This window comes from Mustelus asterias, chromosome 7 (assembly GCF_964213995.1).
Source record: "Mustelus asterias chromosome 7, sMusAst1.hap1.1, whole genome shotgun sequence".
Taxonomy (NCBI): domain Eukaryota; kingdom Metazoa; phylum Chordata; class Chondrichthyes; order Carcharhiniformes; family Triakidae; genus Mustelus; species Mustelus asterias.
The window spans coordinates 9390271-9416652 of NC_135807.1; the positions used below are offsets into that span (position 1 = coordinate 9390271).

A 26382-nucleotide genomic window follows, 5' to 3' on the forward strand; every position below is an offset into this window, starting at 1 on the left:
GAACCTGGGGGATTTCCTGGTCTCTGTGGCTGAGTACCACAGCGAGTTGTTTTACCCATTTAGCCATCTGTGGAGCTTCAAAAATTGTTTTCCAGTGAAATATTGGTTTCCCAAAACTCTAGTAATTTTTTTCAGTAAAGAATTTGCTTTTAGCAAAAGTTGTTGCAGGTTTACATATTTACCAGGGAATCTCCAGCAGTGTTGACCATAGTATATCAGAAGGTACACTGTTTTATAAGAATCGGACCATTATACCATGTAATGCACAATATGTACTTATTTGCTGCCAATATGCAGCTGACCTCGCTGAGGCCACAAAGTCTCTCAGCTCCAAATTGGCACTTCCCAACGGTAATTCGAGAGTTTGTTTTCATACCTTCTTTCTCTTGAAAGAAGAAGGCTTCAATGTCTTCTCTTGCTGAAGAGTAGTGGAAGGATTATCAGGCTGAATACCGTGAATCCACCTTCTGCTGCTGTAACCAGCACAGAATAATACTGCCCGCTCCCAGTATCTCTCTGGGTGCCAATCCAGAATTTAAAATGGTAGCTGAATCAGTCTCTGCTCGCTGGTATTGTTTGAAGAGGTGGACCTTACACCTTTTGACTCGGGCAGGAATGCAACTACTATGCTCAAAGGCTTGCTCCTTAATTAGAGGGTAATTCTTCATATTGGCAACAGCAGTAAATTATTGGCCTTGCTTTTATAATTTAAAGATTGCTTTCACGTGTATCAAGGTATGATATCTAAAATGTAATGGATCAAATGCTTTACATTCTTACACTCACACTCAGTCACATTCACTCACTCATTTTTTTTTTGTTTTTCTCATTGGAAGTTTTGTGAACTAACGGTAATTTAGTAAAATGAACCTTATATTTGAATATATAAAACCAAAGGCTTTACTGAAGAATGAATTGTATTCAGACTTTCTAAGTGTTTACAGTTAGGCTAGTTACATTTCCTCTGGATTTATCCCAGGAATAAAAATGTTATTTAATTATGGGTCAGAGTTCTCTATTCTTGCACGGTCCACTACTGCTGCCAGTGAGAACGGAGAATTTGGCACTCAGCTAAATCTCCGTTTACAGCAGCGAGACCGGATAATCCCATCCGCAGGCGAGGTCGGAGAATTCCATGTTGTCAAATAAAGACTTCTGACTTGCCATAGATCTATAGAATCTCTACAAACATGACAATATTTGAGGAAGTAACCTAGCTGTCTCTTGTAATTTCTCTAACTATTGGTAAGTTTCAGCACAAACCTCAGCCTCTGATCAATTTACTAATGAATTGCTTTTTAAAAATACATTGACAATCCCCCTCCTCCCACCTCATACAGGGCTACGCAAACACTTCAGGGCAGTAGATACAACTTTCAGTCTCTAATGATGTGATTGTTATTTGTGTTTATTAACAGAAAATTATTCTCGCATTATCCTTTCATTACTTGAAAGAGCTGAAGTTGATATTTGAAAATTATATGTGCCGTAGCATCCTTTGGTTTATTGGGTTTCCATTTATTAAAATGGAGATAGACAGATTATCAATATTGGATATCCTAATGGGTGCACAATAGGTAAGGATGGTTATCGAGTTTTACAAGAAGCAAGACAGGTAGATGGAGTTAAGATACAGACATTACATGAACTAATTGATCTGCAAAGAAACAAATCTAGGGGCTGAATGACGCACTATTATTCCTATGTTCCTGCGTATCTGGATAGGGCAGGGACTTTGGTTGGAAAATAATAGCATAGGCATGATGGGCTCAATGGCCTTGTTCAATGCTATAATTCCTATGCTTCCATTTATGTGTGGTAGCAGTTAACATTTGTCACCAGTTGGTGGTGTCTTAGTTGTTGGTTTGATATTTATTCACCAGATGGTGGTGGTGCAATTGGAGAATTGAGACGAACGTAATTACATAATAACGTGTAAAATAATGCTCTGTAAGAAGTCGCTTGTCAGCTTGTCAGTTGGATTATTGAAGTTCATAGATAACGACATTTTTTTGCAAAAACAGATGATTGAAAGACTTAGAAGTATACTTTTTATGCACCTGTTTTCATTTGAGCCTTTAAAATTTGCTTTGCTCTTGATCTTGATAGTGTCAAGATAATGAAAAGTTGACTATGAAAAGATTACTAGAATTTCATGTCTGGAAGCTATTCTTGCATGATGAACTATACAGATGAACAGTGAGGGCTGTAAAAGCAAGTTACTTCACAAGAATGTGTTGCTCTCAGCACCCTGAAATTCATTTTGGATTAGTGAGACTGGGGCATTTTTGCTTCAGTGTACATTCCAATAATTATAATGAAAATAAACATCTCAACACATTGGAATAGGTTTTTCTTTCTTTTTTGAAGATCGCAAATGAGATTCATATCATGAGTTGTCATGCTGGTCAAATTCACCAGTAACCTACTTCATATCCTACATCTCATTGTAACGTGTTTTATTATTTTTACAGTGACCTATTCAAAGTTTTTTTCTCCTCTCTTCACATTGGTAACTTGTATTATTCTGATGGTTCTTATAGCCCTTAGGTTCCTGAATCAAGTGACATGCTTAATGTGTTTAAGGATGGTGAGGGCCGATGTGTTATTTGCCTTATAATAATGAGGCTTTAGTAGCTGAACTCATCTGAGCCCTTACCCAAAAGAACATTCACTCTTGGCCAATCACATGAATCTCCACGACTGCACTAAGCCAGATTAATTGTTGATTCACCTGATACCACTCATGATGTTTGATGTCTTGCTATGCAAGATTGATATTTTGATCATATATTTAACTACAGATCTATGACTAGAATAACTATAACAATATGTATAAAACTTCCTGCGTGTGTAACTTTAGACATTTCCTGTACGATACTATCTGTAGTTTATAAGGTGTCCATAAGAACATAAGAAATAGGAGCAGGAGTAGGCCATCTAGCCCCTCGAGCCTGCCCCGCCATTCAATAAGATCATGGCTGATCTGAAGATGTGAAGATGCCAGTGTTGGACTGGGGTGGACAAGATGAGAGGTCACACGAAACCAGGTTATAGTCCAACAGGTTTATTTGAAATCACAAACCTTTGGAGCACTGCTCCTTCGTCAGGTGAAGTGGAGCGAGGTGCATAGGCACAGAATATATAGACGGAGTGATGATAGCCCGACACTAACAGATAATCAAGAGTGTCAAATGATAAGTACAGACAGTGTAGGCCAGCTGAGTAACAAATCTTTACAAGGAATCACGAGTGCTAATAGGCAAGCAGCTAAGTATAATCAGTATGTGTAAAGTGTCGACAGGCTGTACAACAAGTGAAGGGATGACCTTAGAACCGATTGTTTAAGGCAGAGAGATAATTACAAACAAAGAGTAAGATGGTACTAAACACTATGCAAACTAATTCGGGTAGAGAGATCATCACCCGCAATCAAGGTATGCATGGTGTCAAAACAGGACAGTCAGGGAGATGTTTCCCCCACAGAACAATATAGTGGGGTTACAAGTAGTGCGACATGAACCTGAGATCCCGATTGAGGCCATTGTCATGAGTGTGGAACTTGGCTATCAGTTTCTGCTCAGCGATTCCGTGTTGTCGTGCGTCTCGAAGGCCACCTTAGAGAACGCTTACTTGAAGATTGGAGGCCGAATGTCCTTGGCCACTGAAGTGTTCTCTGACTGGGAGGGAACACTCCTGCCTGGCGATTGTTGCACAGTGTCTGTTCATCCATCGTTGTAGTGTTTACATTGTCTCGCAGATGTACCATGCCCCAGGGCATCTTTTCCTGCAGCGTATGAGGTGCCTGCCCCAGTAAGATCCCGGCCACAGGATCAACTTCACTGAACTCTCTTGATTTTCTTTTATGGCACACCCCATTTTCTTTAGTCAATATGAGCCCTTATCCTTGAATTCTGTGCACGGCAGGAATACTAAGTTGGATCCATTCTTCCTAATCACATTTTAAAGTTTATTTATTCATCACAAGTAGGCTTACAGTCACACTGTAATGAAGTTACTGTGAAAATCTCCTAGTCGCCACACTCCAGCGCCTGTTCGGGTACACTGAGGGAGAATTTAGCAAGGCCAATGCACCTAACCTGCACATTCTTGGACTGTGGGAAGAAATCGGAGCATCCGGAGGAAACCCACGTAGACACGGGGAGAATGTGCAAACGCCACACAGACAGTGACCCAAGCCTGGAATCGAACCTGGGTCCCTAGCGCTAGTCCCTAGCAGCAGTGCTAATCACTGTGCCACCCCTGCCACCGTGCCACTAAACACTTCAATTCTATCCTGCATCATTCATCTAAGGAAGAAAAGATGCAGAATAATTGAACTTTCCTCATAAATGAGCAACCCAGAGACCTGAATTCAAATTCAACCATGGTACTTGTGAAAAGGAATTCAATAAATCTGATAATTTGTGGGTTGGCATCAGAGAAATGGTAATGAAAACTGGATTATCATAAAAACCCAGCTGAATCACCAATATCCTCCAGTAAAGCAATCTGGTTCCCATACCTGGTCTGTCTTACGTCTGATTGTCTGATAACATGTACATTGTGTGAAGAGCGGAATCCATTTCCAGAAAAATCTTAATTTAACAATGATGCATGAGGTGATAAAGAAAAGATAGAGAAAAATAACCAGGACAATCTTGCAATTTTGGAGCTTTCAGCTGTAAAATGTTTGCTACCAGGCTGAAGCACTTGTTGTTTGGCAAGGGTTTGAAAGATTGAGAAGGAACGGGCCTACGATCTTTACCTTGTAAAGTGGTTTCTTGAGGCAAGAAGGCTATTGACTAAATCACACGAGAAAATGACTTGAGTAAGAAATCAAGGACAAATATGCAATTATGTTTGACCTCATTGCATCTGAGAAATGTAGCAGAATGGCCACCGTAATGTTGGCAGACACATTGTCTGTACTTTTAAGACTTGATTACCTGTAAAGACTCGCATTCCAACCATTATCTTGTAAATTGAGCTTGTGTCTATATATGCCCTGTTTGTGAACACAACTCCCACTCATCTGATGAAGGGGCAGTGCTCCGAAAGCTTGTGCTGCCAAATAAACCTGTTGGACTTTAACCTGGTGTTGTGAGACTTCTTGCGACACAATTTATGCCAGACAAGATGTCATAAACTGCAAAATTCCCTCTTTTCTTAGTTTGTTGGTGTTCTCAAACCCATCTGAATCTCCCATTGATATTGGATTAATATCTTGTCTGGGGGGGGGAAATGGCTCATCCTGTCAGTACTCCATTGAAGTTTCAGCCTAGATTGTGGGCAGAATTCTCTGGTCTCCCTGCCGTATCTTTCTCATGGCGGGAGACGGCACGTCGTTGGCCAGCAGTGGGATGTTCTGGTTCTGATCCCCATGCCATCGGAAAACCTACAGCGGGGGTGCACCATTGGCAGCATCAGAAGATCCTGCTGATGTGAACAGCCAGAAAGTTCTGGCTTACATGTTCAATACCTGCATTAAGGCTTGAATCAACAATCTGTTGACTCTGAAATAAAGGTGACACGGCCCTACATGGTAGTTTCTTCTTTGGCTTGGTGTCCATTTTTGCCTGCTGTGAAGTGCCTTGGGATATTTTTCTGCTTTAAAGGTACTTATAAATCCTAGTTTTTGTTGTGTGGTCACAGAATTGTTACAGCGCAGAGGGAGGCCATTCGACCTACCTTTTCTGCATTGGCTCTCCAAACGAGCATCATGACTTAGTTCTATTCCCCTGCCTTTTACCCATAGTCCTGCACATTGTTTCTATTCAAGTAATCATCCAATGCCCTCTTGAATTCCATGATTGAATTGGCTTCCATCACACTTCCAGACAATGCATTCCAGACCCGAACCACATGCTTTGTGAAAAAGTTTTTTTCTCACATCGCATTTGCTTCTTTTGCGAATCCGTAAAGGTGGCTTAGGGTCAAATTCTCTCTGAAGGGCATTGGGACATTTCACTATGTTAAAGATACTATGAAAATGTAGCTCGTTCATTTAACTACTTTTAATTGGCTCAGCTGGATTGATTTGGCTGTCAGATAACGGCACTGTGGGTGTACCTACACCGACCAGAACGCAACAGTTCTAAATGGCAGCTCATTACTGCCTTCTCAAGGGCAATTAGGGTCATGGGAAACATAAGACTGGATTTTACAAGGGGCATCAAGAAGGAAAGTTGACACTCTCGGTGGGAGGAAACTCCATCCTGGACAACTTTTGCAGTCCAAGCAGTGTCAGATGGTTGTGCAGTTTAAACCTTTAAGTGAGTATGTGAACTGATTCTTTATACAAAATCTGTAAATTACATTTTGTTGGCCAATGCAGCTACTTACTATTAATTTGTATCACTTAAGGAAGCAATATTATATAGGAACCTGAAGTTTTTCCTCAACACTAAAATTGTTGGCTGCAATTTTCTCAGAAATGGGAGGTTTTCCTCACCCATTTTCCCAGTGAAGAAAGTGATGAGAGTTTACGGCACTCCATGTAATACAGAGGCTGTAACTTGATTCCTGCCAGTAGTGGGGGGGTGGAGCTTCTTCACGCCGGGAAGCCAGCTGCAGACTGCTAGGGGTGCTATTGCGCATATGTCCTGATCTCCCAGTTTACTGTGTACAATATTGGGAGGACTGTCAACATCCACCGCCCCCCAAATGAACATTGCCCCATCCCCCCATGGGCTCTTCCCCGTCCCCCCCCTCACCCAAACCCGATCGCTGGCACCCCCAGAAAGTTGGCCCTCCTTCCCCCTCCTCCCTGATTGCCATCCTATCCCCTCCCACGATCGCTGGCCCGAACCCCTGATCGTTGTCTCCTGATTGGCGGACCAACCCCTGATCATCGGCCTCCTGATCGGCAGACACCCACCCTCACCCACCGAATGCTGGCACCAACCCCGAATCAATGGCCCAAACTCCTAATTGGCAGCCTCACTGACCAGCCCCCACCCCCCGATTCAGAGTTCTCCTTCCCTCCCCTCCTACAGACGTCCCTGCCCTCCTATAGATCTCCCCCTGCCTCCGCCCCTCAGGCCCGCTTGCGGCACTGCCCGGTGCCTGTTGGGCAGTGCCAGGCTGGCACTCCAAAGTGGCACTGCATGCCCCTGCCCCTGACCATCCAGGAGGTTTCAATAGCCTCTGGTCCCGCTGGCGAGGCCATCACATCTGATTCCCACTGGTCAGGAACATCTATGCGCCTTGCCGGTGATGACCTCCTCTGGTAAGGTCGGAAAGCTGAGTGAGCCTGGACTATTATGTCATAGAATCTTAGAACAGAAGTGGTCGTTCGGTCCATCGAGTCTGCACTGACAAGTGAGAAACACCTGAACTCCCACCTAATACTATTTACTACCACTTGGCCCATTGCCTCGAATGTTATGATGTGCCAAGTGCGCATCCAAGTACTTTTTAAGGGATGTGAGGCAACCTGCCTCTATCACCCTCCCAGGCAACGCATTCCAGACCGTCACCACCCTCTGGCGAAAGAGGTTTTTCCCCACACCCCCCAAACCACCTGCCCCATACCTTGAACCTATGTCCTCGCATGACTGAGCTTTCAACTAAGGGGAACAGCAGCTCCCTATCCACTCTGTCCAGGAATCTCATAATCTTGTACATGTCCCGAGCTCACTAATGACATTAAAATGATCGAATGAATATTTAAACCAGCGAAGGGCGTGAGGCTGGTTACGCCGGCAGAATGGGGCCGGCAGTATCAGGGGAGATGAGAAATTGGGCACGAACCTGATTTTTCACCTCACTCATATTTCCTACCCCATGACGCTACTCGATTAGCACAGCTGGGCGGAAAACACCGCCTGATATTTTTGCATGTAAATAAATGGAGGTGATTAAATTGAAGCTTTGAAGCATCTTCTCTGAAAGTGATTATTGTTGAGATGCTCGTGAATATGGCAGAATAAGAAGTAACTTGGCCCATTGCGTCGGTGCTGGCTTTCTGAAAGAATTGCTCATTCGTTCCACTCCCATGCTCATTCCCCAAAGTGCGGAATACTTTTTCTTTTCTACATTACAAATATATATTTTAAAAAAATTAAATGGTGTGGAGGTGAGACATTTCTGTTTCAATATGTGACTCACACTCACGCCAAAAAAAAAGATTGTGCAAGTAAAACATTAGGGGATTCAAAACACTCCTGGTGGAATGTTAGACTGACTTCATAAATCTCTTTCAGTGTTGTGTTCTTATTTCCTTTCGTTATGTCCCTCCTTAGCACAGCTGCATAATTTGAATAAGTAAATGGACTGCCCACTCAAGTGACAAGGTTCATTATCTGGAGTTCATAACCTGTAATGAACAGAGTAGCTGCGCAAATAACTTGGGTGTGAAATGAAGTAAATAAAAGCCCAGCTGAAATGAATCAACCTTCATCTGAATTATATAAAACTCAGCATGCATACTTTGGCCCATGCAGGGAGAGGAAGAGATATTCTACCTGCATAACTGGTATTACCATTAAACTAGAACTCCCTTTTAAAATGCCCCATCTGGATAACATTGATACCTTGAATTGTGAATGAGTCAAAAAAAAAACCCTTGAAGTCTCACCACTTGATGCAATTGTTATCTGAAAATATAATAGAATGTTTTCGTTAAGCCGAGGATTACAGAAACACTTGCTTTATATTTAACTGGCTTTCCGACCTGGGCTTTTATTTTTAAACGAGAGATTAAAGACACCTTTAAACGATACAGTGCCTATTTTGCAATCGTAATTACCGTCAATTGGAAGTTGTGTTCTTGAACAATATACATTATTGCAGATGGGGGGCACTTTGATTTGTTCAGTTTGTTTAAACAAGATAAACTATCCATGTACTGAGACTTTTATGACCGTTGAGTCATAATGATGACTAATTCACATTGTCTGTACGTAAGCATTTCGAGAAAATGCCGTACAATCATCTAAAATGATCCATGTTCATTTGAAGTGAAGACAAACACTATTTGAATTTCACCTGTATTAGCACACTTAGGATCAGCATTCATTAAATTATTTATTCCTCAGTTAAGACCTCATACAAAATTTTATCGCTCAAATTCCAGGGGTTTTCTAATTTTGTTCCAGGTGGATATAAAATAGAACCATTTTTTTTTGTCCCAGCTAATACGGTCTGTGTAAACTGCCTTCTGGTTAAATAGCATGTCAACATAAATTGTACAGCAAATAATAAGCTATACAGCTTGTTCAGTTCTACATATGTGTTATATTTGCTTGTAAAGTGTGACTTTTTAATTTATATCTGGTTACAAAAGGCCCACTTGTATAATTGACACTTGTTAAAATCTGCTCATTAAAAACTGAGGCTAAATGGTTTAATGGCGCATGCCATGGTTTTGAATAGCAGCAGTCTGAAACTTGTCTGATGATTGCTGTGAAACACAAGGCTAAGTTTACTGATTCCAATTCAATAGTTGGACTGTAAATCCATTCAAGCATACAAAAAGCTACTCATCAGTCGATCCTGTTGATATGTATCTGACCACCTGAAAGTCTTAAAGAAAATGGTGTTGACAAACTATTTCGTCCTCTCTGTATACAGAATTATGAGCTTTCCTTTTGGCTCGTTTTCTTGGCCTGTTTTGGCAAAATGTGGATGTGTTTGAGATTATGCAGAGTGGAAGATTTGAAGTATCCAGGAGAGTATCAGAATATCAGTATGAAGGTTATAAAAGCACCAATGAGAGTTTCAGCAGGAGATGGTTCAAGGTAGGGGAGGAGGCAGGTGATATTGTAGAGGTGGGGCTAGGATGCCTTGGTGATTGTAGATATGGGGAAGCGATGGTCTAGTGGTATAATCACTAGACTATTAATCCAGAAACACCACGGCAGCTGGTGGAATTTGAATTCAAATAAAAAAAGTCTGGAATTAAGAATGTACTGACAACCATGAAACCATGTCGATTGTCGGAAAAACCCATCTGATTCACTAATGTCCTTTAGGGAAAGAAATCTGCTGTCCTTACCTGGTCTGGCCTGCATGTGACTCGAGAGCCACAGCAATGTGGTTGACTCTAAACTGCCCTCCCAAGAGCACGTAGGGATGGGCAATAAACGCTGGCCAGCCAGCGACGCTCATGTCCCACGAATGAATGAAACAAAAAAAAATGTATCGGAAGCTCAATATAGGGTCAGGTAAGGATTAAAAAGAAAGAAATTCTTGCATTGGTATAGTGCCTTTCAGGAATTCATTGAGTCCCTTTGTGCTTTACAACCGATCCAAGTACTTTTGAAGTATAGTCATAGTTGTAATGTAGCCAGTGATGCTGGGATGAGGATGATTAAATTTGAGACCAGCATTCCAACTTCAAGTTTTGGCATTGCATTGTTATTTAGCACTTTATCATTGATGAAGATATACATCCTGCAAGCAATATAGAGCTAGACATCATGCACACAACACAATTAATGAGCTGATATGCTCCTGATGTAATGAATGTAATGATGGTGGGGGAGTCCAGAACCAGGGATCATAGTTTGAGGATAAGGGAGGATAGATCTGAGCTGAGGAGAAATTTCTTCACCGAGAGGGTGGTGAATGTGTGGAATTCAATACCGCAGAAAGTAATTGAGGCCAAAACGTTGTCTGATTTCAAGAAGAAATTAGATATAGCTCTTGGAGCTAAAGGGATCAAGGGATATGCGGGGGAAGGGGGGATCAAGATATTGAATTTGATGATCTGTCATGATCAAAATGAACGGTGGAGCAGGCTCAAAGGGCCGAATGGCCTACTCTTGCTTCTTGCTTCTATGAATGACCCTTTTCTTATTTATCTATTTATTCTAAAGCAGAATTAAATCTGCTTTCTATAGATGGATATTTCTTTCCCTTAGAAGTTGTATCTGGTAAATTTGCAATTTCATCCCATTAATTTGAACAAATTGAAGAAAATGTTCCAAAGTTTAATTAGCCTTTTAAACAGGGATATTAGTTCCTGTGCATTAAATTGCCTTGTGTGATTCAAAGCCATGATTTGGTGTTAGCTGTGCTCAGTTGTTAGCACTTTCACTTCAAAGTCACACTCCAGGGACTTAACATATGTAAAGTGGAATACTGAGGGAGTGCTGCACTGTCAGAGTTGACATCTTTTGATGAGCCATTAGAGAAGATAGTGCCACGGTTCCCGCGGCTGTGAGTATGGCAAAAGGAGCCCAGGTGTTGACTGTGTGCCAATAGGGGGTCTCCATTCCAAGCACCATACTCCGAGTGGCTCTGGGTGCAGCCTTCCACCATTCGCAATAATTGCCGCTTGTGAGAAAATGTTATCAAGATATTTAACTTTGTGAACCAGTCACTTGATTGTACTGAACTTGAATATTGCTGAAAGGAGAGACATGTTGCTCAAACTTTGCACATCTAGGGGGCGATTCTTCCAACCCATTGTGCTGCTCTAGCAGCGGGCCGGAACCACCAGTGAAGGCCGTGTAGTGGGTTTTCCCGGTGGGCGCCACAGCCTCCATGCGTCTCCAGCCGCCGGATTTCCTGCACCGTCAGCTACGCGCTAGAAATCGGCGCGGAGCTGTACAAATTATGGTGATGGTCATTTAAATATCATTAGTGGGCCCGGGACTGATGTCTCTGGGCCCACGAGCATCTTCCCCTGCGCCAGGGGTGTTTCATTCCACTAACGGGAAGCTGGAGACCTGACACTGCTGGAGTGAAGGGGGGGCCATGGAGGCCCCCCAGGAGGTCAGAGGTAAGGGAGGGTGCCCCCGGACATTGCCAGCTTGGCAGTACCAGCCTGGCCCCTTGGCACTGTCCAAGGGGCAAAGTGGCATTGCCCAAGGGGCACCTTAGTACTGCCCACCGGTCATCGGGCAGTGCCAAGGGGGGGTGGGGCCAGAGGGGGGCAGGGCCTACTAAAAGGGAAGGGGCTCTCGGGTGAAATTAGTGGGGGTGTGGCATCCCGCTACCACTCTGTTCTTGGGCTTGGTAACAGAGAGTGATCGGGACTGTACACCGGGGTGGGGGGGTCGGCCTCGGGGCATGAAGGGGGGGGGGGTCAGAGGGGCAATTTTGCGGGGTCGCAGGGCTGGCCACCGATCAGAAGACTGGCAGCGCGGGTTTACTGCACATACACCGATCTCTGCTACGACAGATCGGCACATGGGCAGTGGCCCTCTCAGTGCTATGCTGCTGGCCTCTCCAGTGGGATGAGGTCCCGCCCATTGATTTTTAATGAGATTCACGCTTGGGCTCTCTGTGCACTGCAGTGTGTGGGAGATTCATTTTGAAAATTCCGCTGAAAAAACCAACAGGATTTACTCCAGTTTTTACGTGTATTCAACACTTAGAATTTTTTTGGGAGAATTCCACCCCTCGTACTTATCAGGACAAATGCATGAATGCCAAATTTCAAATGAGCACGACAATTTACTGGAGAAAAGGGTGCTGATTGGTTGGCATGTGGACTCTATCAGAGTCCAGCAAGAATACCCAACAAGTCTTGTTTAGTTTTTTGAATCCTAGCAATGGCCCATAAAAAAGGCCACCGATTTTCCCTACCTTTACCCACAAATGACAGAGATTACAAAATCAAAAGTATTTTACTGGGCTGGAGGCATTGTGGGACAGTCTGAAAGGAACTGTATAACCTCTTTTTCATTCATGGAATCACTGAATGATTGCAGCATAACAGGAGGTCACTCAACTAATCATGTCTGTGCCAGCTCTGCAGCTATTTTTGTGGGGTCGTGGGGCTGGCCAGCGATCCAGAGGTCGGCAGTGTGGGGCTACTGCACATTGAATTGACCACTTGATTAATAAGGGAATCAGGGGTTATGGGGAAAAGGCAGGAGAATGGGGATGAGAAGAATATCAGCCATGATTGAATGGCGGAGCTGACTGAATGGGCCGAGTGGCCAAATTCTGCTTATCTGTCTTATGGCTTTATGGCCTAATTCACCTGAGTACCATTTCTTCAGCTTTTCCCTGTAGCTCTTCAACATGTTCCTCTTCAGATAATGATGCAATTCTCTTTCGAAAGTCAGATTGAATCTGTCTCTGTCGCACTCTCAGGCAGTGCACTCCAGATCCTAACCGTTCGCTGCACCCCCATGTCATCTTTGCTTCCTTTGCCAATTAATTTAAATCTGCACCCTCTGGTTCCTGATCCTTCCACCAATGGGAGCAGTTGCATGCTATCTACTCTGTCTAGACCCCTTATGATTTTGAATACTCAAATCTCCTCTCAACCTTTTAACAAATAGTCCCAACTTCTCCAATCTATCAATGTAGCTGAAGTTCTTCATCCCTTGAACTATCCTCGTCAATCTTTTCTGCACTGTGTCTAATGCCTTCACACTCTTCTGAAAATATGATGACAAGAATTTGGCGCAATACTGCAGTTGAGGCTAAATTAGTGTTTTGCACAGATTTATCAGAGCTTGCTTACTTTTGTACTCTATGTTCTGATTTATAAAGCCAGGGATGCTATATACTTTATAACCACTCTCACAATCTGCCCAACCACATTCAATGATTTGTGAACATATACCCTGAGGCCCCTAAACTCCTCTACCTCTTTCAAAATTGTACCATTCAGTTTATATTGTCTCTCCAATTATTCCTACCAAAATGAATCATGTGACACTTCATTGTGTTAACTTCATTGATCACTTGTTCGCCAGTTCCACCAACCTGCCTGTGCCCTCTTGAAATTTAACTCAATCTTGCAATTTGCAATGCTTCCAAATTCCATGTCATCTGCAAAATTAGAACTTGTGCCTGTACACTAAAGTCTAAGTCAATAAGATGTATATAAAATATATTTTAAGAAGATAAGGGATCCAAACGCTAAACCCCACTATAAACCTGCCTCCATTTTGAAAAACACCTGTTCATCACTCTTTTCCTATCACTCAGGCAATTTTGTATTCATGTTGCCATTGTCCCTTTTTAATTCATGAACTTAATGTTGCTCACAAGTCTGTTTTGTGGCACTTTATAAAATGCTTTTTGGAAGTCCACGTACGTCACATCAACAGCATTATCCTCATCTACCCTCCATGCCACTTGAGCAAAAAACTCAAGCAGGTTAGTCAAATGCAATTTACCCTTGAATCCATGCTGACTGTCCTTAACCCACATTTGCCCATGTGACTGGTAATGTTGTTCCAAGTTGTGATTTCTAAAAGCTTTTCCCACTACTGAGGCTATGTTGTCTACTCTGTAGTTGCTTGGCTGATCCTTACACCCTTTTTTAAACAAGGGTGTAATATTTTCAATTCTCCAGTCCACTGGCATACATACCATCATTGCATTGAAGGAGTTTTGGAAAATTACGGTCAGTGCAATTTCCACCTTTACTTCCCTCAGTATCCTTGGATGCAACTCATCTGGTCCTGGTGCCTTAAGTAAAGATGTGGAGATGCCGGCGTTGGACTGGGGTAAACACAGTAAGAAGTCTCACAACACCAGGTTAAAGTCCAACAGGTTTATTTGTAGCAAACGCCACAGTGGCGTTTGCTACAAATAAACCTGTTGGACTTTAACCTGGTGTTGTGAGACTTCTTACGGCCTTAAGTATAGCCAGCCTATCTAATCAAAAACAGAAAATGCTGGGAAATCATAGCAGATCTGACAGCATCTGTGGAGAGAGAATAGAGCTAACATTTCGAGTCTAGACGACCCTTTGTCAGAGCTTAGCGAGCCTATCTAATACCTGCTCCATATCAATTTGAAACCCTTCAAATCTCCCAACTACCTTCTCTTTCTTGATGACTTGGCTGGTATCTTCTTACCTGATTAATGGCAGATGCAAAGTATTCATTTAGTACCTCAGCCATCCCCTGCTTCTGTGCATAAATCCCATTGAGGTCCATAATCAACTTCATCCTTTAGTATGATTCTTTAACTATTTATATGCCTCTTGATTTCCCTTTCATGTTAGCTGCCAGTCTAGCCACATTCATTCATGATTTGTTTTCACTGAAGCAATGTGGAACAAACATGGTCTTGGCATTTGCTCTCTTGTTTACAGGGATATGTTTGCTCAGCCAAATACCACCATTTGAAGCCTATAAACACTAAACTGCTGAATCCTCCATTTATGCCTTTGTTACCTATAGAATTGATTGTTCCAACACACTTCTGGCCGGCCTCCCGTCTTACACCCTCCATGGTCTCGCCCGTTCCTAACTCTGTATCCTACTCCAGCCTTCTAGGATCTCTGCCTTTCTCTGTATCCCCGGTTTTATTTGCTTCATCACTGGCAGCCATACCTCCAGCTGCCTAAGGCCTAATCTCTGGAATTCCCTCTCTACCTCCATCTCTCTCTCTCCTCAAAACTCACTTGACCAAGTTTCTATCCTAATGTTTCCCAGTGTTAAATTTTGTTTGACAGTGCACCTGTGAAGTGGTTTGGTGATATTTTACTACTTTAAAAGTGCTATATAAATTTAATTTATTGTTGTGAGCCTTCTGAAGAACTCTGCGTTCAAAATCATTTGCTTTGCCATTCCTTTGTAGCATGACTGTGCGTTCCCAGTTACTATAATTAACGTCACCATCAGCAAAGCTGCACAGATCCAATTCTGGATTCACTCGATTTAACAGCATGAAACAAAAAATTAGTCAACAAGACAGATGATTTATCAAGTGTAGATTCTATACTTCTAATGATTAATGTCTGACTGTTTTTCCCAATATGCACAGAAGTAGAGCTCTGGGAAGCATTTATGAAAACATAACTACTTGCGGTGTTGATGCTATGTGGACTCTTTGAATCCTGTGAAGATTTAGTCCATGCGTTTGGACGCATATGAATGTTTTGTGCCATTAAGACACACAAATGAGAGACAGACAGTAGCTTCAAAGCCATTGCCAAAGAGGATTGCTTAACACCTCATGCCACATGGTTGCCAGACTGTATGAATAAATGTATTATTTCACACTGCCCTTTTTAGCTTCAATCCTTTTTTCATCATTAGTTGACACTTCATATTTCCATTACAGTAACAAAGATAAATATTACCACAAACCTTTGAACCCAGTGTACAGCTGTGAATATAATCAGAGTGCTATAAATTATTTGCTGGTACATTAGCATTGGGAATATGGTCTTAATGTAATATTCACACTTAATTTTCTTCCTCTTCTGTTGAACATAATTAGGTTACAGAGCAAATTACCGCCCAATATTGTCTTTACACTTGCTGACAAGGGGTGGAGTTACTTTTTGGCAAGAAGACTACTACTTTGTGGAGACTGAATGCCAACTCTTTGGCATCTCCTTCTATATCCCCCTGGATCATGACCCCATCAATGAACAACAAACCATTATTTCCCAGGCGGTCACTGACCTCATCTCCCTACCTCATAGTCCCCCAGTGTTGCATAGCTCACTTCTACCTCTTCCTAAAATCAACAAATAGGGCTGTCCCTGTAGACCCAACTGGTGGATTTTCATTCAGGAGAGTGCCAAGGTGGGTGTTTTGAGGTCAGGAAATCAGGAAGAACAGATTTCCCTGAATGTCCTGCAGTTAACAACTGCAGCACATCCTTAATTCTCTTTCCAGCAAGGCATTAAGAATAATGGCATTGCCATAGGTGGGTCACTTATCATGTACAGAACAGTAGCTTAAAGATGGCGAGCTATTGGGACAAAAGTAGTTCAGCAGCTTTTAAATTTATTGCAAGTTCTACAAAAAAAAACTTTACGATACAATTTAATTTGGACAAGAGCAGAAGCTCTTTATAAAGTAACAGTTAAAATCATAGAATCCCTACAGTGCAGAAGGGGGCTATACTGCCCATTGAGTCTACACCGACAACAATCCCACCCAGGCCCTATCCCCATAAACCCACATATTTACCCTGCTACCTGACACTGAGGGGCAACTTAACATGCAAATCTTTGGAGTGTGGGAGGAAACTGGAGCACCCGGAGGAAACCCACGCAGACTCGGGGAGAATGTGCATACTCCACACAGACAGTGATTTGACCTCCACTGTCTTCTGTGGCAGAGAATTTAATAGGTTCACCTGAAGAAATTTCTCCTAATCTCTGTCCTAAATAGCCTATCCTGTATCCTGAGATTGTGTCCCTTTATTCTAGGCCCTCCTGCTGCCAGAGGAAACGACATGCTCAAGGTGAGGGGCAGGAGGTTTGGGGAGATGTGAGGAAAAAACTTTATTCCCCAGAGGGTGGTGACAGTCTGGAATGTGCTGCCTGGGAGGTTGGTAGAGGCGGGTTGCCTCACATCCTTTAAAAAGTATCTGGATGTGCACTTGGCACAACATAACATTTTGGGCTATGGGCCAAGTACTGGCTGATGGATTAGGTGGGAGTTCAGGTGTTCCTGATGTGCTGGTGCAAACTTGATGGGCCGAAGGGCCCTTTCTGCGCTGTATGATTCCATGACATCCCTGTATCCAGTCTGTTCAGCCCTGTCAGGCTTTTATATGTTTTAATTCGATCCCCTCTCATTCTCCTAAATTCCAGTGAATGCAAGCCCAATCTCTCCTCATACAGCAATATTGCAATCCCAGGAATCAGTCTGGTGAACTTTCACTGCACTCTGTCCATGGCAATTATATATCTTGTTTAAATAAGGAGATGGTTGGTTCAGACCATTAATGAGAATCCTGTTCAAACGCAGGAGAAGAAAGAGGTTCCAGGAAACCAACTCTGAATGCTGCATACACTTAAGCTAGTAAGCCAAATAATGATGCAAACATACATATCATTATATAATTCTGGGTGAAGGTTTGGACAGTAAGAAGTTTAACAACACCAGGTTAAAGTCCAACAGGTTTATTTGGTAGCAAAAGCCACACAAGCTTTCGAGGCTCTAAGCCCCTTCTTCAGGTGAGTGGGAATTCTGTTCACAAACAGAACTTATAAAGACACAGACTCAATTTACATGAATAATGGTTGGAATGCGAATACTTACAACTAATCCAGTCTTTAAGAAACAAAACAATGGGAGTGGAGAGAGCATCAAGACAGGCTAAAAAGATGTGTATTGTCTCCAGACAAGACAGCCAGTGAAACTCTGCAGGTCCACGCAACTGTGGGAGTTACAAATAGTGTGACATAAACCCAATATCCCGGTTGAGGCCGTCCTTGTGTGTGCGGAACTTGGCTATCAGTTTCTGCTCAGCGACTCTGCGCTGTCGTGTGTCGCGAAGGCCGCCTTGGAGAACGCTTACCCGAATATCAGAGGCCGAATGCCCGTGACCACTGAAGTGCTCCCCAACAGGAAGAGAACAGTCTTGCCGGGTGATTGTCGAGCGGTGTTCATTCATCCGTTGTCGCAGCGTCTGCATAGTTTCCCCAATGTACCATGCCTCGGGACATCCTTTCTTGCAGCGTATCAGGTAGACAACGTTGGCCGAGTTGCAAGAGTATGTACCGTGTACCTGGTGGATGGTGTTCTCACGTGAGATGATGGCATCTGTGTCGATGATCCGGCACGTCTTGCAGAGGTTGCTGTGGCAGGGTTGTGTGGTGTCTTGGTCACTGTTCTCCTGAAGGCTGGGTAGTTTGCTGCGGACAATGGTCTGTTTGAGGTTGTGCGGTTGTTTGAAGGCAAGAAGTGGGGGTGTGGGGATGGCCTTGGCGAGATGTTCGTCTTCATCAATGACATGTTGAAGGCTCCGGAGGAGATGCCGTAGCTTCTCCGCTCCGGGGAAGTACTGGACAACGAAGGGTACTCTGTCCACTGTGTCCCGTGTTTGTCATCTGAGGAGGTCGGTGCGGTTTTTCGCTGTGGCGCGTTGGAACTGTTGATCAATGAGTCTAGCGCCATATCCTGTTCTTATCCTCATAAGAACAGGATATGGCGCTAGACTCATTGATCAACAGTTCCAACGCGCCACAGCGAAAAACCGCACCGACCTCCTCAGAAGACAAACACGAGACACAGTGGACAGAGTACCCTTCGTTGTCCAGTACTTCCCCGGAGCGGAGAAGCTACGGCATCTCCTCCGGAGCCTTCAACATGTCATTGATGAAGACGAACATCTCGCCAAGGCCATCCCCACACCCCCACTTCTTGCCTTCAAACAACCGCACAACCTCAAACAGACCATTGTCCGCAGCAAACTACCCAGCCTTCAGGAGAACAGTGACCAAGACACCACACAACCCTGCCACAGCAACCTCTGCAAGACGTGCCGGATCATCGACACAGATGCCATCATCTCACGTGAGAACACCATCCACCAGGTACACGGTACATACTCTTGCAACTCGGCCAACGTTGTCTACCTGATATGCTGCAAGAAAGGATGTCCCAAGGCATGGTACATTGGGGAAACTATGCAGACGCTGCGACAACGGATGAATGAACACCGCTCGACAATCACCCGGCAAGACTGTTCTCTTCCTGTTGGGGAGCACTTCAGCGGTCACGGGCATTCGGCCTCTGATATTCGGGTAAGCGTTCTCCAAGGCGGCCTTCGCGACACACGACAGCGCAGAGTCGCTGAGCAGAAACTGATAGCCAAGTTCCGCACACACAAGGACGGCCTCAACCGGGATATTGGGTTTATGTCACACTATTTGTAACTCCCACAGTTGCGTGGACCTGCAGAGTTTCACTGGCTGTCTTGTCTGGAGACAATACACATCTTTTTAGCCTGTCTTGATGCTCTCTCCACTCCCATTGTTTTGTTTCTTAAAGACTGGATTAGTTGTAAGTATTCGCATTCCAACCATTATTCATGTAAATTGAGTCTGTGTCTTTATAAGTTCTGTTTGTGAACAGAATTCCCACTCACCTGAAGAAGGGGCTTAGAGCCTCGAAAGCTTGTGTGGCTTTTGCTACCAAATAAACCTGTTGGACTTTAACCTGGTGTTGTTAAACTTCTTACTGTGTTTACCCCAGTCCAACGCCGGCATCTCCACATCATGAAGGTTTGGAGCCATTTCACTGGAACAAAATAATAGAAGTGGACTTCACACTTAAATAATGTAATTCAGCAACTTCAACATTTTTAAAAATCATTGCCTCTTTGCCACTTCAGCAGAGCCCACATAGGCTACTGCCTTTGCTAACTTCAACAAGCCTTCAATCTTTGTGTGGTATAAATTGTGCATAGCAGGTACAACACTTGGATCACGCAGTGTGATTGAGATAATCACCGATGCGATTCACATACATCTTGGGATCTAATTTACTGGGCAATGCCTCGTGAGAATTTGAAATTCTTAAGGCGAAATTTATGAAGGAACTGATTTTTTTCTAACTGATCCACTAACGTGGGGAAAAGAACAGTCTGGAAAACGTTTGTTGAAAATGGCAATAGAAAATAGAATCCCAAGAATGAATAATACAGTGGGTCTGCTGAAATGTTCTGAATGTTTTATTGTTCCTTTGTTTTTTTTCTCTTTTCTTCTATGCTACATGCTCTTTCTTGTTTGATATTATGTGTGAGTGACTTACACCCAGGCTTTTGACACTTGTGCTTTTGAACCAATTGTACTTTGAATAGTAGTCTTTGTGGTTCAAATGGCATATTTCCTTAGCTTGGCTAAGGACCTCCTGCCCCTCACCTTGAACATGTCGTTTCCTCTGGCAGCAGGAGGGTCTAGAATAAAGGGTCATAATCTCAGGATACAGGGTAGGCTATTTAGGATTGAGATTAGGAGAAGTTTCTTCAGGTGACCGTATTGAATTCTCTGCCACAGGTATGACACAATCTGTGCAGTAAACTTTGTGCCCTTTTGTACTAATCTTTTCCCTTTATATTTGGAACCTTATCACATTACAGTCACTACACCTGAAGTGCACCCATATCTAACTTATCTCGTCTCATCTCATCTTGTCTCCGTGTTAGTCCCTTATAGGCATAATATACTCCAAGAGCAAGGACTCCTGCATGCAATTGAGGAATTCTTTTCCTCTTTTTTCTGTTAACTCCTTACATATCCCAATGAGTGACTTATTGAAATTATTTAGACAATAATCTTGTTATTCCTAATCATTGCCCTGATTTGTCTCCAGATTTCCCCTTCAATTTGCACCCCAAAATTAATTTAAAGTTTATTTCTTAGTCACAAGCAGGCTTACATTAACACTAAAGTTACTGTGAAAATCCCCCAGTCGCCACCCGTCTGCGCCTGTTCAGGTACGCTGAGGGAGAATTTAGCATGGCCAATGCACCTAACTAGCATGTCTTTCAGACTGTGGGAGGAAACCGGAGGAGCCGGAGGAAACCCACGCAGACACGGGAAGAAAGTGCAGACTCCACACAGACAGTGAGTCAAGCCAGGAAACGAACCCGGGTCCCTGGGGCTGTGAGGCAGCAGTGCTAACCAGTGTACCACCAAATCGCCTAGCATTTTTTATTCATTCGTGGGCCATGAGCGTCGCTGGCTGGCCAGCATTTATTGCCCATCCCTAGTTGCCCTTGAGAAAGTGGTGGTGAGCTGCCTTCTTGAATTGCTGCAGTGCATGTTCTGTGGGTTGACCCACAATGCCGTTCGGGAGGGAATTCCAGGATCTGCAATGCAATGCAATCCTACCAATGTAACAGTCTCCTATTATTTATAAATAGCGAGAACTGTCATCGATTTGCTGATTCAAACATGACTATCTGCCAGATCTCCTTCCCTTGTTTTCAGGTGTCTTGAGAAATAATTAAGAATTACTGGGGTAATTGTTGATTTTCAATCCATTGATTATGCCAAAATCCTAGTGCATAAAAGTATTTGATAATGAAATATTGTGTTGTTGATGCTTATCCCTGTTTTTTAAAAAAAAACTCCGAAACAGCAATCCAAGCTAAAAGAGAAAATGGTGGAAAAACTCAACAGGTCTGGTAGCTTCTGTGAAGGAAGAAACTGAGGCAGGAATTCTCTGGTCTCGCATGTCCCGCTACTGTTGTCAGTGAGAATGGAGAATTTAGCACACAGCCCAATCTCCGTTCACAGCAGCGGGACCGGATAATCCCAACCGCCCGCGAGGTCAGAGTTAATGTTTTGAGTCTAATATGATACTGGGATAATATCTGGGATAATCTAGGATACTTGCTATCTCTGGCAAATTCTCATGGTTAACTTCATGTTGGGCACTTTGGCATTTGCTCTGATGACCTCTGTGCTGCTAGAATACTGGAAGAATTTTTGGCGTTTTGTTTTACATTGTCCATATTTTCTAGTTCTCTTTTGGCACTTGATTCACATTTAATCTGATGACATAATTATATTAATAAATGCTGGCTTAGCCAGCGATGCACGCATTCTAAGAATCAACTTTCAAAAAATCTTGCAATTGGATTTACCAAAATTCGCTGGACTCTGGGGTGGTTCCCATCGATTGGGAAACAGCAAATGTGACGCCACTGTTTAAAAAAGGAGGTAGACAAAAGGCGGGTAACTATAGGCCAGTTAGCTTAACTTCTGTAGTAGGGAAAATGCTTGAATCTATCATCAAGGATGAAATAGCGAGACATCTGGATATAAATTGTTCATTGGTAAGACGCAGCATGGGTTCCTGAAGGGAAGGTCATGGTTGACTAATTTGCTGGAATTCTTTGAGAATATTACATGTGCAGTGGACAATGGGGAACCTGTCGATGTGGTGTGTCTGGATTTCCAGAAGGCATCATTTGACAAGGTGCCGCACCAAAGACTGCTACATAAAATAAAGGTGCACGGTGTTATGGGTAATGTATTAGCATGGATAGAGGATTGGTTAACTAACAGAAAGCAAAGAGTGGCCGTAAATGGGTGTTTTTCTGGTTGGCAGTCAGCGAATAGTGGTGTGCCTCAGGGATCAGTGTTGGGACCACAATTGTTTACGATTTACGAAGATGATTTGGAGTTGGGGACCAAGTGTAGTGTGTCAAAATTCGCAGATGACACTAAGATGGGTGGAAGAGCAAAGGGTGCAGAGGACGCTGAAAGTCTGCAAAGGGATATAGATAGTCTAAGTGAGTGGGCGATGGTCTGGTAGGTAGAGTTCAATGTTGGTAAATGTGAGGTCATCCATTTTGGTAGGAATAACAGCAAAATTGACTTTTATTTAAACTGTAAAAAATTGCAGCATGCTGCTGTGCAGAGGGACCTGGGTGTCCTTGAGCAGGAATCTCAAGGAGTTGGTTTGCAGGTGCAGCAGGTAATTAAGAAGGCAAATGGAATTTTGTTCTTTATTGCTAGAGGATGGAGTTTAAAAACAGCGAGGTTATGTTGCAGCTGTATAAGGTGCTGGTGAGGCCTCACCTGGAGTACTGTGTACAGTTTTGGTCTCCTTACTTGAGAAAGGATATACTGGCACTGGAGGGAGTGCAGAGGAGATTAACGAGGTTGATTCCGGAGTTGAGAGGGTTGGCTTATGAGGAGAAACTGAGTAGAATGGGGCTATACTCATTGGAATTCAGAAGAATGAGGGGAGATCTTATAGAAACATATAAGATTATGAAGGGAATAGATAAGATAGAAGCAGGGAAGTTGTTTCCACTGGCGGGTGAAACTAGAACTAGGGGGCATAGCCTCAAAATAAGGGGAAGCAGATTTAGGACTGAGTTGAGGAGGAACTTCTTCACACAAAGGGTTGAGTTTCTGTGGAATTCCTTGCCCAGGGCAGCAGTTGAGGCTACCTCATTGAATGTTTTTTAAGGCAAGGATAGATAAATTTTTGAACAGTAAAAGGAATTAAGGGTTATGGTGAGCAGGCAGGTAAGTGGAGATGAGTCCACGAAAAAATCAGCCATGATCTTATTGAATGGTGGTGCAGGCTCGAGGGGCCAGATGGCCTACTCCTGTTCCTCGTTCTTATGTTCTTATTTATTTCTCTTTCCCTGTTCCCTGCTATATTCATGATTCGTGCCTTTTCCCTTTTATTGGCTGTTTTGTTTCTGCTTTTGGAGCATTGTTAATTCATTTGCCCAACTGTACCTGGAGTATGTTTTCTTGCATATCATGCTCTGTTTTGCGGAAGTTACCATGATGATCCGATGACGACCATCGTGTTTTTTTGGTGCAGGCTTGACAGACTAGCTGTTTCTGCCTGTCACTTTCTGAGCTTTTTTTAAAGTTTAAAGTTTATTTATTAGCCACAAGTAGGCTTACATTAACATTGCAATGAAGTTACTGTGAAAATCCCCTAGTCGCCACACTTTGGCGCCTGTTCGGGTTCACTCAGGGAGAATTTAGCATGGTTGATGCCCCTAACCAGCACGCCTTTTGGACTGTGGGAGGGAACCGGAGCACCCGGAGAAACGGGGAGGACGTACAAACTCCGCACAGTGACCCAAGGCCGGAATCAAACCCGGACGCTGGCGCTGTGAGGCAGCAGTGCTAACCACTGTGCCGCTGTGCTGTCCCTTGTATGTATCTACCTGTATTCATTTAATCTTAAAAAAAAAGTATCCCTTGAAGCTTAGACATGAGTGCAGCCTCTGAGTTGAAACCAGCAGTATAACTCTGACCACATTTTATACTGTACAGCTACCCAATCTCAGACGTATACTATGATATAACTACAGCCTAAACAATGGCTACTTTTGTTCAAGACTCCTGAGATCAGTTTGCCTTTTATGACTAACTTGGATGTGATGTCGTGTAAAATATAATACAAATTCCTTCTGAACACGATTACTTTTTGAATTCTTATGAACACGTTTTTACTGAGTGGATTTTTGGTCTTTCATGTGACTTGACTACCTAGAAAACTATTAATTGCTTCTTGTACAACACTCTTGGCCTTTGTATTAGTTCTGACCATAACCTTGCCTTTAAATGTATCTGAGTACATTGTACATTCCAAGAGTTGATGCTGTCAAAATATGTTGGACCCGTAATGCGCGCAGTGCTGTAATAAAAAAGTTAGAACTTGCTGTTATTTTGGAAAAAGTGAACGTACAGTTTTACATTGCACAGGATATGAGTAATAATCAAAATGAAATTTTTGGAAACATTCTGCGGGTTTCAAGCTTGCATTTTGGGACTCTATGTAAACCATTAAAGCCAGCTGCTGGTAGTAATATTCCTTCAGTCTTAGGCAGGTGTTGATTTTGAAAGCATGAATAGCTGTTCTTTAAGTCTGCACATACTAAATCCTGTGAATCAAAACGACTTACCTGTACCAAATAGTATGTTTTTGTCAGTGTCAGACAGAAGAATTGTCAATATGATTTTCCTGAAGGTAGCTTTATTGTTTTGATTAGTTACATGTCCATTTTGTTTTGTTGGAGATGGAGGGAGTAAAGAGAAAGCAATCTGTCAATCACTCTCATTCTAAATTTATACTGGACTTTCTCCAAGTTTTCTTTTAATGAGATGCTTGATCTGCTGGTTTTATCGAGATTTATTTTCCCCAGGAGTACAGAGTTTGACCTAATTTTTATAGACCTAATCCTGGAAAACGTACACATGTTTTGCAGAGAGAGCTATGGTGTTATCCACACTTCACTACTTAATGAATCTGCATGCGAAAAGGCGAGAATGGCAAACTTAAATCACTACATTTTTATAAATTTCTACTGCCCAACTGCAAGTTTATGTAGCAAAAACTCGATGAGCTGAAAGGATCATTCACTTAGTCTGCTTTCAATTAGTTTTTTTGTAAATATTTTGTTTTGCTCTTGCTCTCCGCTGCCTCCCCCTTCATTTTTAAAAATTCTCAACCCTTAAAATGTGGTATTGGGTTATTGTTCCCCTCGTTTCAGCGAGTCATTCTGATTGAGTGTCCTGGACAACTAGGTACCGGTGGGTTATTCCATGCTGGTGAGGACTAATTGCAGATGAGGCTGATCCTATCCTCAATTTATACATTATATATTTGGGATTGAATCCAGAGTCTTTGTTGGCTGTGTGGATTAGTAGACATGAAAGGAATGTCAAGTGTGAAGTTTGCTGTATAATATGGGACTGCATCAGGAAATGATTGCCTGAATTGACATTTCAACTACAAGTCAAAAAATTCAGGCTTGACAAAAGCAAAATGCTGGAAATCTGAAATATAAACAGAAAATGCTGCAAACGCTCAACAGGTCTGGCAGCATCTGTGGAGAGAGAAACTGAGTTGACGTTTTAGGCCGAATACTTTTCATCAGTTCTGATGAAAGGTCATCAACCTGAAACATTAACTCAGCTCCAATCGCCACCTAATCCAGCTTTAATTGCTCATTACTGGGCAATGACAATTTATACTGTTGGAAATGGAAGGAGCTATAGAATCCCTACAGTGCAGAAGGTGGCCATTCGGCCCATCGAGTCTGCACCGACCACAATCCCACCCCAGGCCCCATCCCCACAACCCCTCACATTTACCCCGCTAATCTCCCTCACCTACACATCCCGGGACACGAAGGGGCAATTTAGCATGACCAATCAACCTAACCCGCACATCTTTGGACTGTGGGAGGAAACCGGAGCACCTGGAGGAAACCCACGCA

At 43.0% G+C, this 26382-nt stretch overlaps 1 protein-coding gene across 11 annotated transcripts in view; it reads left to right on the top strand.

Annotated features, from left to right (window-relative positions):
• Positions 1–26382, top strand: part of vps13b (vacuolar protein sorting 13 homolog B) — a 993302-nt gene that overhangs the window by 236724 nt on the left and 730196 nt on the right. The gene's annotated exons all lie outside the window — the stretch shown is intronic.